The sequence below is a fragment of the Hesperophylax consimilis genome, chromosome 3, assembly GCF_061612785.1.
Source record: "Hesperophylax consimilis isolate HC1 chromosome 3, BYU_Hcon_1.0, whole genome shotgun sequence".
NCBI lineage: Eukaryota > Metazoa > Arthropoda > Insecta > Trichoptera > Limnephilidae > Hesperophylax > Hesperophylax consimilis.
The window spans coordinates 8,410,158-8,427,822 of record NC_142838.1 but is presented as its reverse complement, the minus strand read 5'-3'; the positions used below and the strand labels follow the sequence as shown (position 1 = coordinate 8,427,822).

Genomic DNA, 17,665 nt, shown 5'->3' with positions numbered 1-17,665 from the left:
TTAAAGTCATTAGGATTACTTGGTTCTGAAATAGTCAACAGCGTTTTCAGTCCCTCTTGAATTGTGATGCAAATTAATCTGTTTGGCAAAACATGTCAATTATTATGATGGATAATGCGTCCCTTGTCTGTGTGCATGCTTGCCTGCTTATTTTCAGTTTTGTCCTCATATTCGTTTTGTTGCAACATGGTATTTCAGGGCTCTTTTTGTTTTCTATTCATCATTCATAAATCATTGAGGGTTGTGTTCAGAGCTATTTTTTTTAATATTCCATTTGGTTTTTGTGTGCATTGTGTGTGATTCCAGAGACCTTATGTAATTGTTGTATTAAACATTAGTGGTATCGTTGGTTGCATTTAGTTGTGTTTCTGGCTGCTCTGTTAATTGGCTACTCGTTTTCACGTCAAATAGTGGTAGCCAAACATAACTCAATATCTAGTAAACCTTATACAGTAGTAAATAAACGATTTCTCAACATACTGTTTTTTTTTTTGTGTACTAAGTACGAAAGTGTGTACTACTTTTCTGCGATGAGATCTGATATACCTAATGACGAGAATATAATATACACACGTACGACGTACGTACAGTCACTATGCCTTCGGCCAGAATTAATTTATTCCTCAGGAAATCATTCGATTTATACAGGTGATCCCGTAAGTTTGTTTCGTATTATTGTCCGTCATTTGCACAAGTGGAAACAATTACATTTTTCATCTTTTTCGCTACACTACTACACTAGACATGACCCCTGTTATCATTATGTTTCTTCCTTAGCCATTACCTACACATGAGTGATTAAAGCTAGTTGATGTCATGTTCGTTTATAGACTCCCGAAGTATTTTTCGAATAAAACACGCCTTGCAATTGAAGGGAATATACTAGATTATCCCTCTACTAGTTTTTATGACAATTTTATTCCGGCCGCATGGAAATAATTTTATTTTGATGATCGATTACTACATCAATTCAATTTTCATTCAGAAAGTGTAAAATAATATCGTCTGAAAATATATCAGTGATTGTGTGCTAATATCTTCCATATGCTTTTCAAGTAATTTTCGGCGCTGCGAAGATCAATGATCAATGTGGGAAATCGATGTGCCCGGTGAAGTATCGATATGTGTGCCCATTATGAAGCCCGCCGGGGCGTTCCAGACTACACGCTTCTGTCGACCGAATCTTAACGATCTAATCTTATTGTTTGCCTAGCATAATGTCGTTAACAATTAATTGGTTTCTAATCCGGGGTCCGCCAACAGAGCGCGCCGTTTGCCGGCATTATTATCTTTAATTTCCTTCCATATCGATTATCTATCGCCCTATAATCTAGCACACAACGCCGTGTCGCAAGTTTACAATCGGTTAGATAACCATTTCGACACTTTATTTGCACACGTAAGTGCAAAATAATGTTTTAAAGGTTAGCCAGGAAGGCACGTTTTCTGCACGACTTGAAACATTAAAAATAACTACTTGCGAATTATGAGTATTGTTATCTTCGTATTTATTATTCACTTGAACAGTTTTGTCGTAGTTGTATAATTTTTTTTGTGATCCATGCACCGTCTTTCGATTTTTCCATGTTTATTTTTGCAAACTTAAGCCTGTGTCGTTCAAATAAAAAGCTGTCGATAAATTCGCTTTGAATTATAACTTCACTATTGAAGGATCTGATCTCTAATAATGTTATTAATAATTATTGTCTTGTTTCAGGTAAGTTGGACGATACATAGCAACTACTGGTAAGCGCATGGCGCGGCGTCTCAGGTAAGAATCATCGAACTCATCTAAAACTCGTCAACCATCTCAGAGCTTTACGAGTTTGAAGACAATCTAATCTTGCCTTGACTGGGAAAGTATTCCTACGGGTGACATTGTAACACTCCTAAAAAATGTTTCAATTTCATTACGCCTAATAATCCCTGCCAGAGAATAATTGAATCCATAAACACAATTTTTTCGCGCATATTCTATGGAATCGCAAACAGGGCAGTTCTACTTGTACTCGGATAGCGGATGTGGCGCTGGCCCACTTGCGGCGAATGAGAACATAACCTGGAACTCTCGCTACAATTTCAATACGCCGAGCATCCTACGAGAGAAGAGTGTTATTGTGCAACGGAATACCGTTATTATGGGCTTCAATACGACTTGCACAATCCGGAACACTTGATGTGTGCTTTGAGCGAACGGTTAGGCTCGAATAAGATCTCATTGTAGCGGGTGATTGCGAAGAACCGCTAAATTTATGACAAATTTAGAATATTTTGTCAGTTGTAATCTCCGCCATGGCTACAAAATAACTTATTCGGAGTGCCTATTCATGGGCACAGATTCTACACCTATTCTTTGATTTTATTCCGATTTCAAGAGATAAAGGCAAATTTACATCCTGCTGCGTTTTGTCTTTGCATGTTATTTCCTTTCTACATTCATTTTCCTTTATATTGCTCCTAAAACATGACTAGAATTATAAGAAAACACCTGTTATGTTTTAATATTAAATATCTGCTATAGAAACGACCCCATTTTTTCAAAGTATTTCTGTAACCGCTATTACCTACGAACGTACTTTGCTAGTGTAACTGCCCGCTTTTCAACTCTCTTTTTAGTCTTTGAACAATATGTTTCGTAAACATTTAAATGGATATTTAAAAGTGCTAAAAAGCTACAAATAGCTAGCTACGTTGGCCGTGAAGTTCTAAATAGAAAAAAGTTGTACAAATTCATTTCGCCACACCCCCCCCATTCCCCTGTATGAATACTTTATAGTTAGATCTCGAAGGGAGTTCGAAGGATATAATATTATTATATCGTGATATTTACTGCCGATATTAAATCAATGATTTTTATAATTTTGTGTGTTTCTTTGTTGTGAGATTTCTGCCTTTCTCCATCTTTAACTGCAATGATATTACTGGATCACCGTTAACTCGCGTTGTTGTATGGTTGGCACTCATTTTAAAAATAAATTTCCCTTGGTATGGTGAATATCTCTGTTATGGTTAGTACATAACTCTTTTTCTAAACTATGCCATTTTTTACTGTTGTAAAAAGCTATTTTCGCTACTTCATCAGTAGGTATTGCTTTCCTTAGAATATACTATATGGACAATTTCACTGTCGAATTTCAATTCCTCGCCTGTCTGCATTCTGCACTTAATCAACTTTGAATCCGACCATTCATCGAATCACTATCGACTTCGCCCATTTCCCCTGCCCCCGTCATCGCCCGTCCTCGATTACCCGCAGCATCCTGGTGCACGCGCGGTTCATCATTTAACGTCGGGTACAGATACAGATGGATGCAAAGATGAATAGACAGATACCTTCGCGTATTCTCACGCCCTACAAACTGTTCCCAGAAAGAATACGGACTACGGCGACGACAGTGACTGAATGCGTCCTCTGTAACCGTGTCACTGAATACTAGAAAAACACACTGCAGCAAATGCGCCTCGTTTGTTGTACCTAGACTTGAACATGCTGGGACTGGACCACACCAAGGAGACTAGGGCAATTTTAATGAGTTACGATTCGTTAGACTGGTGGTTGTACTGTAGCTCTGGATCGTGTCGGGGCTGAATAAAGACTATCTACAACCAGTGTAGTTATTCAGTGAAGCTAAATAATTTTATTCCGGTAAATAAATAAATACCTTTCGGAATGCGGTTGAAATTTAAGGGTTGAAGAAACCCAAAACTTTCTTTATTTCAATTCTTGTAACTCTGATTGTTTATCTTTTGCTAAACTCTAGGTGCTAAAACACCAAAGGCTCTCGAACCGTCAGCTTTGGCCTCATGAAATTAGTGCAGCCTTTTCCAGGGTGAATTCTGGAGCTTTACAAACATTGATATGTACCTGTCGAAAAAGGCAACAAGTCATTTAGACATATTTATAGTTACACATTCGTTAGCAGTGTTCTGTATAGTTGCTAAAATAAAAACAAATTACTTTGAAAATCGGCTGTTTACTGCTTATTTTTTTGCAATTTTTAAATTTAAATTTATGGTCTTTATTCGCTATTACATTGCAAACACACCCACAAACGGAGATATCAGGTCTTTTTCGAAAAGGCTTTACCCGTTATTTTGCTATACACGGTAGATATTAAAATATCTCAAGGTCCGTGTTATGACCCAAATATCTAAAACATCAGCAAAATTTGATTCATAACCCACCTTAAAACATGTTGGTATAGTTCCTAGGAGATGGGTACATATGATAGTAATCCATAATTGTAGAGCCACACCCTAGTCAGAATGAATGAAGAGTTTTACGGCTTCTATGTGTTACAATCACAATAGTGTATTTAAATTACAGGTTCAGGATTGTGACCCAGAATTTTTCTAGGTTATGACCGCACTCTTGACCCCCATTTTCACGCAAATTGCACCCCTTATAGCCCTGGAAGTTTGGACGTTTACGGTTTACAATATCAAGGATACAGGAAAACCTTGCGTAGCTAATTCAGAAATTGTATGTCAAGGTTTTAATAGTACCGCCCATTTGAAATTTTATAGAGTTAGCTCCTCAGATTTATCCAAACGTGATCTAAAACTTGTTCGACCAAGTTACCAGTGTGTGGCATTACAATCCAATATGCCCTCGTTTTTAAAGTTTTTTTGCCGTGTTACAGTTTAATTGAGATTCATGGCAAACAAACACAGTCCTTGTATATTATGCAAAGAGATTGCCGATAATATGGTATAAAATAAACATCTAGGCATCCTTGTGATATTTTAGCACGATTAGTTACCTTTACGTATTGTATTATTTACCTGCCACGTTTATGATTTATTTTCGCCGGTTCGTTTTGTATACAATTGGGTCACGTAGGCCCACACCTCTCTATTTAATATATTTAAATATCATTATAAAATAATAACTTATCTGCAAATATTGGAGGATGTAATTTATGGTAAATTATACGTTTGACAATAAATTCGTTGTCGAATGAATGATGTCAATGTAATTTCGAAAAAAAAAACATATTTAGCTTTTTTTAATATCTTTTATTTTTTGTCGTGTAAATTTTTCTACTTCCTTAATTCTATCAGATAAATGAATTACATAATATGCATATATATACAAATGATGTCTAGATTATATTAGTAAATAATATGCGTTACCAAAGTTCTATTAATATTGTTACGGAAACATTGTCTTTTTTCCAAGGCTTTCAACTTTTTTTTACCAAATTGAATTCCGTGATAAAAGAAATCTACTTAGAAAACCCATTTCCTTTCGAATGATGTAATATATATTTTAAATAATTATTTACCTGTTATTGAAAATATCACCTTTATGACAACAACAAAATTGTAAGTCTTTCTGCGTCAACTGTGATAAAAATTTAAACGGAGAAATAAAATCCACCTTCTGACGAATAATAACACTTTTTTACTCCAAAAACAACGTGGGTCGTTGAAATTTGATCTAACCAATGTAAATTCTTTGGGAAATATTTGCCTTTTAGTTAGTTTATTTCTTGTATTATTGTGTTCAGGGTCGTGTGGTCTTTAACATCATCATTATCCACTGTAATTTGATTAACTCCTTTGCAAAAATACATTTGTTTGCTAACTTTATCAACTATAATTTGTTATGCTAATATTTTGTCGGTTCACGCATGTGACGTAGCTTGTCTCATAATATTGTGCAGAGCCACCAAAACTTTTAGACCTATGATTAAAGAGACGCTGGTTTCTCATACACCTGTATCGAAATTATTTTAATTTTTTAAATTTTATAACAAATTAAGTTTTCAGAATTGCCAGTTGTGAGAGACAGTAATTCGGATTCTATGTATTTTGTAATCAGATCTGAATAGCAGAGTCTTGCCTAACTTCCCCCTTCCCTTCTTTCCCTCCCCCACGTTCTTCAATTTCACACCATTCCCTAATTGTGCAGGCCATAGTCCCCTCAGGCTCCGGGAAGTTGGCTTTAGCAGTTTTGCATTTTACTTTTGGCAACCGCTTAGACGTAGATGTTTTGGTCGTACTTTGTTTAATGTTCCCCTAATCTTCAACTTATTTTGTAAATATTTATCCGTGGGAAAGTTCTATCTGTGTGGTATTCGTTTTGAAGTTAGAAATGGCTCATCCTTACATTTGTTATTGAAATAAATATCCAAACATCAAATTAAATTTGAGGTCCGAAACTAAAAACTAGATAGTTAATACATTTATTTAATTTCCAATGTACAGCTCACATTTTTCTGAGGTTCTTTAAATTTCATCCTTAAACGCTAACTAGCAGTTCCTATAAATATATAAATATACAAGTATATTTTTCTCTATTTTTTATTGTTATTAAGTTTAATTTGTAGAACTCCATTTTAATTTTATTTTTTTATGTATTCAATGATATTGTTATTGGGTTTATAAAAACAGTTTATTTTTAAACAAGTTCTGCTGTGTAATTATTATTACGCGTGACAGCTGTTTCGCCCTCTGAAGGCATTATCAAAATGTAACTGTAAGAAAAAAAAAAAAAAATTCTCTACTATGATTTCAAACCTTTCTCTAAAACCACTTCCATTGCGAAAACCGTAACGCTGCAATTACGCCTAATTCTATAATTTTTTTGTCTCAAGGAACAATATTTAATTACAATAATGGTTTCAGTCAATTTTTCAGTAGTTATTTTATGTTATTCTATTAAATTTAAATACGTGTGTTCATTCGTTCCCAAAAATGTTGTTCTCGCGACCTTAATTTTCATCTAGCCTCTAGAGATCTCAGTTTAAAAAATTACGTTCTCTGTTCAACCTTAATATTTTTTTGCAAATATCAGTGTACGTTTAACATCGATTACGATTACTTTGCTTATTCTCAAGGTATCTTATTCAAACGACTGTCTAGTATTATTGACACCAACTAGTCTTCGGCACAACGTCTCGTGCAAGACGTAGTCCTTGACCGCCTTTGAAGCCTATCGCCTATTACTTGCGAGCCCAACAATTCAATTTATTCTCACAGACTGTAATTAATATTTAATCAATTCACAACGATTTCTCGCTCTAAAATGATTATTTCATTTCATTTATATATTTTCATATTTTACAAATATTTTTTACTAGCTTACGTGTAACTGGCGTTGCTGGGGTTTATCCTTAGAAGATAGACATACACCACCCTGGACTTTTCTATAGGCCTTTTTAAGATATACAATTCCGTAGTACATTATTTTGATGTATCTCATAAGGTTTAGCCAGCGTTAGCAATGTAGTGCTCGAAAAAAGATTTTTACGACTTTATTAAAAAACATCGACTTTTCTCTACTTTCTATAAATACAATATGCATGTATTATAGTATATGCAAACCTTCCGGAAGAAATTTTCTAAATGATAGTGAAAACCTTATCAAAATCCGTTGCGTAGTTTAGAAGAACTAAGCGTACAAACAGACAGACGCGTATAACTTTATTTTATACTGTTCAGAGAATATTCCCTCAAATACTTATTTATTAGCAAATTGTTAGATTATACTTTCATCGAGTGAGCATAGCGGCGTTAAAACTTGTATTTGCTTTGAGCAGAATAGTAATGATTACCTGTGCAGTGTCACCACCTGTTCTCGTTCACATTCATAAGGGACCTTGTAATAACAGAATGCAAATGGTTTCACGATACAGCCACCATCACTCACCTTCACAATTACAATAATAATCCATAACCAACCCGTCGTACGTACTCGTACATACGCAATACTGAATCGAGTGGGACATTTAATCAATTAACTATTAAATTATGGGACACCCACCAACAACAGATTCAACGTAAAATAATAATCAAATTACTAGAAATATTTATGGTACTTTTAATACAAACTATTGAGTAATCAATAACAAAGTTGCAATGTGTCGCATAATATTTGCTTTGCAAGTGATTTGATTACGTAAGCATTCAAAGAGACGCTAAATTCTAAGGCATCTATTAACATCGGCAGAATAAGTACTGGTAAGAATATTGCAAATTTTTTAAGAATCTCTTCGAATTATTCGTAATCCGGTTAAAAACGGAATTGCAGGCCCTTAACGAATGAATTGGTAGGTTTTATAATAAACTTTTTGTGAAATACGAATGTTTTATCGCGATGTCGGAACACTTGTTTATAAAATCATAATATTTCCGCACTTCGTCATCGTATGTTATAAAGGCAAATGCAGGTGCTGAACTCGTGTTCAGATATGTTAGAAATTTACTAAGTACGGGTTGTTTCGGAGAATTTGAACAATTCATCAAATTTCAACGTTAATTTTCAAGTTCTGTGAAAGATTTATTCAAGTTCTGTTTTTATTTCAGTTTTGTCAAGCAACTAGCCTACAATGATATAATAACAGAACTTGAATAGGACTTTCACAGAACCCAAAAATGAACGTTGAAATTTGATGAATTGTTCAAATTCTCCGAAACAACCCGTCCTAAAAGTTTGTCAGGAAACAACCTGAAAAAACTTTGAAGGTGTTTTTTTTAATAAATTAGCAATACTCCTTTTCTCCGTGTGGTTTTACTTCGCTTAATGTTTTTTCTGAATGAATATAATAAAAGCATTTTTATCTGGATTTCAAATTATTATTTTGACCTGAAACACTGCTCTCCTCTTCCTACAAACTTTTCTAAATATTGTCGTTGAATGAATCGTGGAACTCGTCGAACGAACCTATTTTCATATAAAAAGGAATTCATTTCCGTCACATTGAGTGAAACGATATTTTTAGCCTGCCTTATTCGTCCTTCACAAATAATGATGAATGGGAAAGCCGTAAATAATTATTTTAATATTATAGAGGAAGAATAATTTTTAATATTATATAATATTCAAAGGGGCCTAAAAGTAATATAATCATTCATTTTATGCTATTTGAATGATTTAAAACGTCTCCTATTTCTTTTTTTTTTTGCCAAAAAAAATTTATGACCTGTGTGTAAATGTTATTCTACCGGTTTTTACTGTATTAATAAACAAGATCTGGTTTGGTTCCTTTGCATTGCATTTTATACCAGTCAATAAATAATTCATTAAATCCAATTCTCTGGCGCCACTTTTCCATTGTGTAGTCTGTCTCTATTGCTTTGCTAAACGATTTAAATGTTTATAAAAGTTCATATTTGAAGACAATCCTACGGCACTCGGCAAAAGATAAAAATCAATTTAGTCAGTTTTTCCAATATTGTTTAATTCCTGTTGATCTTTCCTACGAAGTTCGTTTTGCTTGCATTTTAGCTGGACTCTTGATCACTGGAGCACCTGCGATCGGACGGCGATCTATCACGGCTGCCCACACCGCTATTTGTCAAAAGCTGTCCAATATATTTCCACTATTGAATTATATATTTCGTATTTTGCAGATCGCTTAGTAATTTTCCCATTATAACGGCGCCAGTACCAATTAATCGGTTCACATTATTGAACTCATTCAATGCGCAATAAATAAAAATGTGGTTATACTTTTTAAATTTTCGTACATAAATTTATTCAAAATTCAAATTATAAAATTTTATTGCACAAAAATACAAAGAGAGTACAAAGGGTTACATCATATTTCATCCAGTTAACCCAACAAATACAAATTATATTTCATAACCCAACAATTACATGTTAACAAATGTATGTAAATAATAAATAAAAAACAGAGGTATTTAATTTATGTAAGCTATTCTTTTAAGGTGTAGTGACATTTGTTTAAAAGAAATGTTTTTAGTGATGATTTAAATTTCAGTATGTCGGTTATTTGTTTGATGCTACGTGGAAGGTTGTTATATACTTTAATGGCCATGTAGTGTGATCCTTTTTGAAATATATTTTTGTTTGCTTTTGGGATTAATAAGTTTTCTGTGAACCTTGTAGCGTGTTTATGTGTTTTTTTGTGGGAACCTTTCTGGGGATGATCGAACTAATAGGCATAACTCCATTATACATATGTCCGTCACTATCAGAAGTTTGAAATTTAAAAAAAATGGTTTAATTTCCTGATTTGTGTTGAATTTCCCGATCTTTAGAAACATGCGTAGTAAAAAATGCCTATGGTATTCAGCATTCACATTTGTGTTTTAAATTAAAACTAGTATGGTGGATTCTTCTTAATTTGATGTTCTCTCCCATTGGTACTTGGCTATCATCAAGGTAATATACACCCTGCAAAGTGCAGGCAAGGAGTTTGTTGCGGCGTCTTTTTTCAACGATTAGTTATGTGACCTTGTAGGCATGTGTTACGCTGTATTGTCCACTCGACGAAGAACATAAAATATTATTTAACTAGGGATTTTGAGGATTCGCCTGTAGATTAAAAAGTTTAGATTTTGTGGTCGGTATAAAAGTGAAGTAATGAAATATTCGTCAGTCTAATGGGCGGCCCAGGGCCCAGGCTCCAGTAGTGGCGATGGTCCGGAGAGTAGAGACCCGACGCGGGGTACCCAAATGATCTGAAACCGGTTTTAGAATTAAACCACAGCCAGCGCGGGACGGCATATTTCCCAACTGTGTTGCTCTGCTTGGCTTGGCCGGTTGGGCAACGCAGGAATAAAAAACAAAACCAAAACACTACCTTCCGCTGACTGTAGCCGCTTTGGTGGGCAAAATCGCGAATTTAGTCGAAATCAGTAGTAGACACTCATTTTTGCATAACCTCACTGAATTGTTAATGTATTCGGATATAGAAATCATACGTGGGAATTAATAATTATCATGACACCACATTAAAATTAGCTTCAAGCGTTTTCTTAGGAAAGCATCTCACATTGAGTTAGTTGTAACGTTTATTTTAATTCCCATTTTCATAAAAGCATTCTAAGGTTTCAAGGTAATAAATTGAAAAAATATTATTAGGTTGGTGGATGTTTAAAAATGGGTTTAACCCTTTCAGACGGGTAATTCGCATACAATAATATTAGCTAAGTAGTATGCTCAATGTTTTAAGTAGTACCTACCTGTGTAATTTGTCTGACGTATCGGGCTTTAATTGATTAAGTCGTGTATGCGAAATCTCAATTGTTTCTTCATTATATTTTTTATAAGCTGTTGTACGGATTAGTTTCATCAAAGAAGCTGTATGTTTCTCACGCTCGGTTTGATTCGTGATCCGTTGGGTTTAAAGCTTGTTGAAATGTCGAATATTGACTAGTTGGCACTGAATTACAGTAATTTTTTTAATCAAGCTATATTTAATTTTGCGAATCGATGCCAACCGACAGATACCTACATCTTTGTATCTGATTAATTTTAACTAATTCCAAGTGATTGTTTGTGTTCCTATGAAATAATTTATATGAACGCCTGTCTGATGAAAATATGACATAACTCGTTTATTATATTATTATTTACTCTCGGCCATAAATTCATAAGTAGAGTTGTAAAGTCTATCTGCATAACCTCAATAAATAATGATCATGATAAGTAATAAACCCTATTCGAAACCACGTACATAGCAAGTGAAATGGAACAAACACTGCTTTACAAAACAAATTATTTATTTCATTATTATGTATTTGCCTAGTCACTAGTGAATGCCTGCATAGAACATGCAATCCTATCTAGTAGGTATAAATACATACATACGTTATTGGGTTTTTGCGGTTGAAACAATTATTCTAGCGTTGTATCAACTAGATTGTTGCATTATTGATGTTTTCATTGTTGCTTGCAACAATTCTTAGAACTTGTCGAGTTCTGCATGTCGACTTAAAGCATCGCCTTCCGTCTTAGTATCTGCGATCAGTGGTCATGTGTTGTGTTGCCAATGGCTAACGAGCAGCTGTCATGTGGAAGATCTTCCGACAAATTGCCCACACGTATCCGGCTTCTAAAGGTGTGTTCTGTGTTAAACATTTCATTCATTAGCCGCGTTATTAATATCGCAACGAGTGAAGTGCGACAATATCGCTTATGCGATGAGTGAGGAGTTTGCCAGTCGTGGACCCAATCGCAAACTTCACGATGTGGTTCGCCTTCTGTATTTCTAGATTAGTACTGTTTTTTTTTAATTCCATCAAAAAATATGTGCAAAGAGTTTAGGTTAGAATATTGTCCTATTTCTTACATGTATTGATTATTGTGATAGTGACATTTTTATTACTTTATTTGCTCGGATTGTTTTCCGCGTTAGATCGGATGTGAAATAAGTAGTACTAGTTATAATACCTTTAGTTAGTTCCTAATACCTAAATCTATTTTGGTTAATAAATACTCATGCCTTTTTAATTTACGTGATCAACGTAACATCGCTAGTTTTATATGATTTCGTTTCATTCTGTTTTATCCGTTCATTTTCGTTCGCCATAAAAGTCAACAATTAATAATCGTACTTATCTCAAGAGTGCGTACGTTGGTTTTAACAAAGTCAACGAAATCATTTTAATTTCTACGTTTTTGACAGGCTTATGTTTTGACAGTAATCATAACCTTCAAACTTAACGTTTTCTAGGGCACTTCTTAAACTATAAACAATAAACACTCAATTAAGGCACGCCTAATGGATTTAGAAGCATTATTTTTATAATACATCATTGTTTTCGCTCTCGCCCAAGTCAATTTGCGGTTCGGCAGATTTGCCTGAACCGACTGACGTCATGCTCAGTGTTCTATTGGCAGCACTCGCGACCAAGCAGAGTCAAAAGATCTACATTTTGGTTTCAAAATAAGACACTGTGTTTTTCCTTTGGACCGCGGCCATTCTCTCGCTTGTCCTCATTACGGCCATCCGTAGCACTGTTGGCCTGCTTCAGTGCTGGGACTGTTGCAGCTGAACTACTCTGCTAGGTTACCGCACGATACACACAGCCAGTGATACAAGACAGACAACACAAAGCGCCTTGCTTATAAGGATAAAATTAAAAGAATTCATAATCTGCTCTTTCATAGATGGCGCCATTTAAATTATTTTAGGAATAAACACAATGCAGCCGCGCAATATTTTTTTTTTAAATAAAGACAAACATTTCCGAGTTACGAATAACGTGACAATATTTAAAAATCTCCTACTACCACCAAAGTAAGCGGAAAATTTTACTTGTGTTGTGATGGAGGACTTAGCCAGCCGAGGAATTGAACACACTACCCCTTGGTGGGACCCAAACGCGGTGCCAACTCAACCACTGACCGGTCATATTAATATTTTAAAGCATAACTTGCAAAAAGTTTTATTCCCAATACAAATAAATTGGCGCCATCTATGAGAGAGCCGATTTTGAATTATTTTACCCCTACTCAAAAACCAGAATAGTGATTTAATGCCCAAATGTGTCCCCTTTGCCACCAAAAATAATATTTCTGCTCTAAAAGTTAAGCTGTTGTTTATAGATTATGAATTCCCTAAGAAATATTTCGATCACACCAATGGTCCAATATTTCCAATAGAAATTATATTCTGGCTCCAAAATACATGAACCTAATAAGCCCCTTCCTATTTGAGGAAAATTTGAAGTCGTGAGGAGACGGGGAAGATTTATGAAAAATATCAAAAGCTGCAATTTTTTTGATTACGTGCCATTCCCTGTCTCATCAAATACCCGAAAAATTCATAAGCCGTTATAACTGCATTAATGATACAAAAATAAATAAAAATAGTGCATTATATACCACTTTGCATACAAATCATTTCAAAAGTTCGTCATATGTACCAGATAACTGCCAGGCATTTTCCCTCACCCCGGATTTGGCTTCAATGTCATTCGTTCAAAATCGCACTGATGCTCTGTGCAGAGCTTTTTAGGTTCATGCCAAAATATGACCGCCATACTAGTGCGTAAGTTATTGATACACTCGGTTTTACCTGGTTATTTTGTAGCACGGAATAATATTAATAACTACGCTGAGGAACTCGGTCTGGTATCATATTCATCTTTTCTGTGCCCTATCAAAATTCCATGGATTAAATAGCAATAAGGTATTTAATTATTTTTTGCCCAGGAATTGTGACATTTAAATAAATAACGTTCTGGTGCTCAAATGTTACTTTTGGTGTGTAATTATTTGGTTACCAAAAATATCTACTTTCTTGCTCATTTAAATACACTTCTGTTTTATAAGCGCTGAACCAAAATTTGTGTACCAAGTAATGGGATATATAATGATCTCACTTGCAGCTCCGTAGTATAGCTTCTTACTTCTTACCAATCTCTGCCCACTTTGCTGAAGAGATCGTGGATGACGTCAAGTCAGTCATTTTTTTATGGAATTGCTGTCACGTTTGGTTTACTTTCTAAAACCTCTGCCACCAATTTTTAGTGCCCCGCGGAACGGCATTCACACCTGAATATTATTTTACGATGTTTCTTGACTTACTGCCGTCAATTTATTTTAAATCTTCACAACTTCTCGAATAATTCATCGAACGAATGATTCTCCAATACTGACGCATCGCTTATATGTTATCATTGAATATAATATCCATAAATTATAGATAATGTATATATGGTTGAAAATCCGTTTTCCACTTTACACTCTCATGCAAATTGTGGTATTATGTCTTTTTCGATTTTGAGAATTTATTTATAGGCAATGTGCACGGGAAAATGAATATTTCTTATTTATTAAAATCCCGCTTAAAAACGGGATTACAGTCCGTTTCCTGTTTAACTTTTAGTACATTCCCAATATAACAAACACTTGTTCCATCACCTACATTTGTCCTGACATTATACAATGACGAAATGCGAAAATAATCGATTTTTTATGAACACTTGTTCCGACATCATTGCGATAACATGTTCGTGTTTTACTGAAAGTTTATTGGTAAACCTATCAATTCATTTTTAAAGGCCTGCAATCAAAAGTAGTTTTTAACCGGATTACGAATAATTTGAAGATATTCTTAATGAATTAGCAATATTTTATATCAATAAGTTTTAGAGGGTCAACATAACAAAATTACAAAGAATAAATACCAACTGTCCAATAACGGTGTACAACAATATGTAATATAAAACAATAAATGTGTTTAAAAAAATAAGGTTTGGGGATAGTGAAGACGCGATTCTAAGTTCTGAACCTATAAACCACCCTTCGCCAATGATTTTATGTTTGCATAAAATAATGAAATTTTATTTTGATAGTGTTATTATTATTGTTTATTTCTTACGTTGTGGTGTGCTTCACAACGCTACGTGACAGAAGGTAGAGGTAACCTTGCACATTCATTATTCCAATTAACAGTGATGAATATGTTATAAATATAATTGTAAAGACAGTTTGCTTAGCTTTTATGAAGGTGCCCCTGCTGCACTTGAGGTGTCCCTTCCAATAAACGTCGTTTTATTGAAATCTTTCAACAGTGCGTATTCCGTTTTCCGGCACCCGTGCCAAGAAGGTCACGCAGAACGTTCGCTTGAAACATGCGTGCATTCATACAATAATTCGAGATCAAATATTAAAAAATATATATTTTTATAATACATTAATTAGTCTGGTTTATATTATAAATCCTCGTCATCAACAAGTAAATTATACAAAGCGGTTATAAAAATAAACTGCGAATAAACGATTCGACACCAGTATAGCTGATTGTACGTAATTTGTTATCAATATTCTGTATTACGAAATAAAAAATTTCTTTGTTTATCTCAACTAAAACACTCAACGATACCTTAATACTCCATCGATTTTTTACCACCAAAAACTAGATGACACATCTAAATTCAGCGGTTATAGAAATGTTGTGCTGTAATGCGATTAAAAAGTAGATCTAATAGTCCAAGTGTATATCTAGTTTCTACTGTACCAATCATATAATATCAATACACATGCAGAACATTTGCATTCACGATGAAACCACTAATACAGAGTGCAACTAGCAGTCGGAGTGGCTACCAGCCGACCTTCATAAGTGTGACCAACTGCATACATTTGCAGTTGAGGCTAGCAGCTTCGCACACGACTTGCAGCGCGGTGTTATTGTTTCCAGCTGTGGGCGTATTGTGTTGCACTTTGCTCACATTTCCTAGTAGGCTTTTGTTTCCGGTCCGGTGTGATGACGCAGGCTGCTCCAGTTCCCTCCATTTCCTCTCTCTTCTTCTCATGGCGCCTGCATTAGATACGAGTATAATACTTGTGCATATTGTTACTGTTAGTACTTCAGTCGTGTGCTCGTAGTAGGCACGACGCAACGCGTAATTAACTGCAATGTTGCCTCGTTTTATTTATGTATGCAAATCCAACTTTCACTACACCATTATTCGTAGCTATTATTCAAAAATGTTGCAAGACAAATCCCTAATTCGCAAAATGCTTAAATCCATCATTTTGATTGCTTCGCATAAACTTAAACCATTTACATTTGCATCCCAATTTAAATATTTTATTATTATGACAATCGAGCCAGTAGAGTTAACATTTACGACGTTTCTTGTGTAATCCACTTTAGAAAATTAGATTTTATTCTACACGGGTGAATGTCTATATCAGGAAATACCATTGGGACGCTCGATGCATCTGGTTTAGTTGAGCAACGTATCTCATTATTTGCTCCTTAAGCTTTTCAAAGCGGATATCTATAAAATGCGCAGTTGGGTAAACGTCTACAAAAATCATCCCTGTGGGGGTCTAATACAAATACTAAATCTTAATGGGAATTTTTGTAAATTGTAACATAATCACAAAACTGTCAAATTGGTTTCGGGTGTATTCTTACCGGACATTACATCCATTACATTTTCCACATGGGCAATCAAAGATTTAAACACCATCGTATGATTATTGTTAACTGACACGAATTCGTTTCTTTTTTGTTTATATCCAAGAATGGCATCAGGAATTTGTACACGTAATCTGCATTTATAAAATTACTGAAGGATTTTTAAGGCATTGCTTGCTACCTTTTCCATGTTGTACTATAAAATGGTATTCATCTAGTGACCAATGAGATATTTCGTTCCTTTGGTATACATACCTGACACCACCACCCTTGTTCCTTTCCTGATATTTCTAAATGTAGAAAATAATCTTAATTTCTTAACCGTGTTATCCAAGTAACGTTGTAACCACAGTAATGTTAACTACACTGGCGCTAGCTCGGTTACGTGTTTGTTCACCAACTTACACCCAGAAGATTGCGTTTTGTGCGAAATATTCCTACTTCTATGATTGTGTTCACTTCGCTCTATCGACCGAACACAGTTACATCACATTTGTTTAAAACTGGTTTTCACTCTCTCGCTTTATAAATCATTTACGCTAAATGGAGATTTTTTTACCGTTGTTAAGCCAATTGATTCTAAATGGTGTTCGATAAACATAATATATTATTTAGTTCACACGTTTTCTAGGCTTGCTATTCGTCTATTTGGGCAAATAAGCATAGCACATAATCTTTATGTGAAAAGCTTTCAGCAATAAAAAATATTTCAATATTGCATCTGCACCCGAGTACATATTCATAAGCTACGTCAATAAAAGCGTGTTTCCTTTGTCTTTGACTTAAAATTGCGTTAGGTATAGGTTCAATCGTTTTATAAGTATTTTACCCTAGTCTTTGTTATGCAAGCAGCCGCGCAGTTATGGAATGGCGTACAGTGGTTATCAATAACCACATGCAAGTCCTTAAATAATTATTACGCGGAAAACCATGCCACTCATAGCATTAGGTACACGCGAACGTCAATAATTATATCTTGCTCAAACAAAATGTTAAATACCTCTACTCCATAAACAGAAAATGGGTAT

At 34.7% G+C, this 17,665-nt stretch overlaps 1 protein-coding gene across 4 annotated transcripts in view; it reads left to right on the top strand.

Annotated features, from left to right (window-relative positions):
• Nucleotides 1–17,665, top strand: part of LOC149424895 (uncharacterized) — a 218,357-nt gene that overhangs the window by 105,196 nt on the left and 95,496 nt on the right. The gene's annotated exons all lie outside the window — the stretch shown is intronic.